Source organism: Limulus polyphemus, unplaced genomic scaffold (assembly GCF_000517525.1).
Source record: "Limulus polyphemus unplaced genomic scaffold, Limulus_polyphemus-2.1.2 Scaffold1258, whole genome shotgun sequence".
In the NCBI taxonomy this organism is placed as follows: domain Eukaryota; kingdom Metazoa; phylum Arthropoda; class Merostomata; order Xiphosura; family Limulidae; genus Limulus; species Limulus polyphemus.
The window spans coordinates 180,589-183,881 of NW_013666868.1; positions in this window are offsets into that span (position 1 = coordinate 180,589).

Below are 3,293 nucleotides of genomic sequence, written 5' to 3' on the forward strand. Positions count from 1 at the left end.
CATGAAGCTTCCAGGTTTAGTCAGCTTGGATATGTTTGGTATAACTTTGCTTTCTTAATTAACTATATTGTTACTCATTTAAAAAACGATTATTTCCTATTTGACCACCCATGTGTTATATTTACCGTTATATGTGATATTACATGGCAAAGCATTATTTTGAGGTTGTGTGAAACTGGAAAAAGCAGATTTTCTGGTTGAATGCCAAATCTGTTGTTGCATATTATATGCTAGTAGTAAGTCATTTCTTCTAAACATAATGTAGGTTAATTAGAGGTTAATATAGGTTAACCTCTTAAAACTATTTCAAAACAAAATTGTCATATGATATTGTCACTGTTTTTATTTTTACATAATTAACACTTGCACCACAGTGGTGTCAGTGTTACAGATATATGTTTTTAAGCAGAAAATATTTTGATGTTCTGAAAGAAGTGTAAAAATTCAACATAAATGCTTATTACAGTACAAGTATTCACTGTCTATCATCAGGTGAAGAAATCATAAATGGGTGTATGCATGTTCATTTAAAAAGTGTAGAACCATGATTGGCGACCATAGTGATGAAATCTGGTGAGCATGTAATACTTTTCTATGTAGTTCAGAGATAATCATAGTATTTCACTATTAAGTACTAGCCAACTTTTTAAAGATATTAATCATTGAGATTCACTCTTCTATATTTTCAAAATTTTGGCATGAAATGAGAATAGATTTAAATATTTTTTTAGGTCTACCTCTATTGGCCAAATGTAACATGCAACTTTAATTAAGTTACTATTGTTTTTAAACGTCAAAAAATATTTTTTGGAATCAAATGTTGTAAAAAAAAATGTTATCCTAATAGGGCACAAAATTTTGTAAAATGATCTTTGTTATGTTGATTTCTACAAAATCCTAATTAAAACAAAGTGTCGTGTGAGGTAACATGAGGTTTTAACGACACATCTTTATACCATACTTGGTCACATAAACACTAGGCCAAAAGATTAGATAAAATCCTTGTTAATGCAGGTTACATTAAATTACAAAATATAAAGAATTGTTTTCAAAATCGTTGTTTATTAAATACTCATTACATACAGTCCATCTTAGTTTAATCTTTTATGAATTAGTGCGAGTCAAAGCTAGGGATGAGTGGGGCCTTTTTATAACTTGCGAAGTGAAACCATTGCCCCTCTAAAGAACGCCTTTTTCACCTTAGGAACTGTCAACATCCATAGAAAGTTTTTCATATACAAGGCATGCGTGGTCCAAGGTTGATGTCAAGTAACTTTCACATAACATTTTTATTGCATTATATAGTTTTATATTACTTAAGAGTTTTCAGACAGAAAAACAAACAAACAAGGAGCTATTTATTTTTTTGCTGGGAAGAATCCAATCAAAAAGTTGCATCATGCCCGTTTTCTTCTGGCGATTGTTCTAACTTTTCGCTGTCGACTAAGACTGTTAAAAAATGTTTTCCTTTTAAATAATGTTTTAAGCCTGAAAGGTTCAGATTTATGCAATAACTTACCCTAGAGTTCGTTATGAATCGTAAGAAAAGTACAATCAACGTTTTAAAATCAGAAAAGCGTTACTTTGGTTGTAAGTCAGAAGCCGAAAATGTTACTTGCGCAGGGATCAAATATCAATTTTTTTTAACATTTAAGCCCTCACGTTCACAGCTGAGCAACCAGAAAGCTCAAAACTCTGCCTTAATGTTTGAAAAGATGAGGCCATATTTGATTCTACCATAGGTATTTACCAAAATTGTACGATTTCAAAATGTATACTTAATCCATAATGATCCTTAAGGGATTGTATTAAATGCTAAATCCACATACTTTGAAAAGTTAAAAAAAAACTATAAAAAAGCAATGTAAAGATTGATGTTAATTTTTGCATTTACATTTAAAAATCTCTGCAACAGAATATAACTCAAAATAAAATTAGTCTAATCACCATTTTTAGTTATGTTTACATAATTACATTTATTTATCGAGCTGTCTAATTCCATTTCTGGTCTGGAAAAAAATGTTTGTTATTTTTCTCTCTATCTATTGCCGCTTTCCTTTCTTCTACAAACAGCAACTCCACCCACTCCTTTTACTCAGTCAAATGTTGACCCCGGATATCCATATTCTTCCCTGCCAAAAAAGGAATACAGTGTGTTAAATAAACTACAATATTTTCATTAGTTGACAACGAATATGTAATATATATATCAGCTGAAAATCTTGTATTTATTTACATACGTTTTCTTGTAATACAAGTTTAATGTTGAACACTAACAGGAGTGAGACGGTAGGTTTTTGGAAGAAAAACAAACTTTATTTAACGGTTCAGGCGTCTGACGACATAGACTTCTAGTAATTCCGCTTGACCTACATACATACCGTAAAGGATAAGACTTGCTGTTTGTTGACCATTTAAATAACGTTAGCACCTAACTCTAAATGGCAACGTCTACTTCATTTCTACGACTAATTTTATTTTGAGTTATTTTCTGTTGCAGAGATCTTTAAATGTAAATGCAAAATTAACATCAATCTTTACATTGCTTTTTTATAGTTTTTTTAAACTTTTCAAAGTATGTGGATTTACCATTTAATACAATCCCTTAAGGGTCATTATGGATTAAGTATACATTTTGAAATCGTACAAATTTTGGTAAATACCTATGGTAGAATCAAATATGGCTCAGCTGTGAACGTGATGGCTTAAACGTTAAAAAATTGATATTTGATCTTTGCGCAAGTAACATTTTCGGCTTCTGGCTTACAACCAGATAAATAAAACAGAATTTCGATCAGTTAAGTTAAAATGAGTTGATATAACTACGCTCGGTAGTAGTACTTTTCCAACGCTGTAGGAGGGATGTTCTGTATCCGCCTTTCTTGTCCTCCAATATCCAAATGTGTAGCCTTAAATCTTTTAAATGCCCAGTGTTGTGTACATCGACTCCTTTTTATTTATTTATTTTGTCAGTCCGTAACCCGAACTAGTAATATCGGAAATGTTTGTTTCGTCCATGGCATAATTCTACGAAATTTTTAAATAAATCATCGGAATATCACGAATGCAAACGCAGCAGAAATAACTTACAAAAACAAATTAGAAAGAAAAGAGTTATCCAATAAACTGTGTCAAAAATGTGTAAAACATTATTTGTATAAATATACAATAACCAGTACCATTTAAAGAAAGAAAATGTGTAAAACATTATTTGTATAAATATACAATAACCAGTACCATTTAAAGAAAGAAAATGTGTAAAACATTATTTGTATAAATATACAATAACCAGT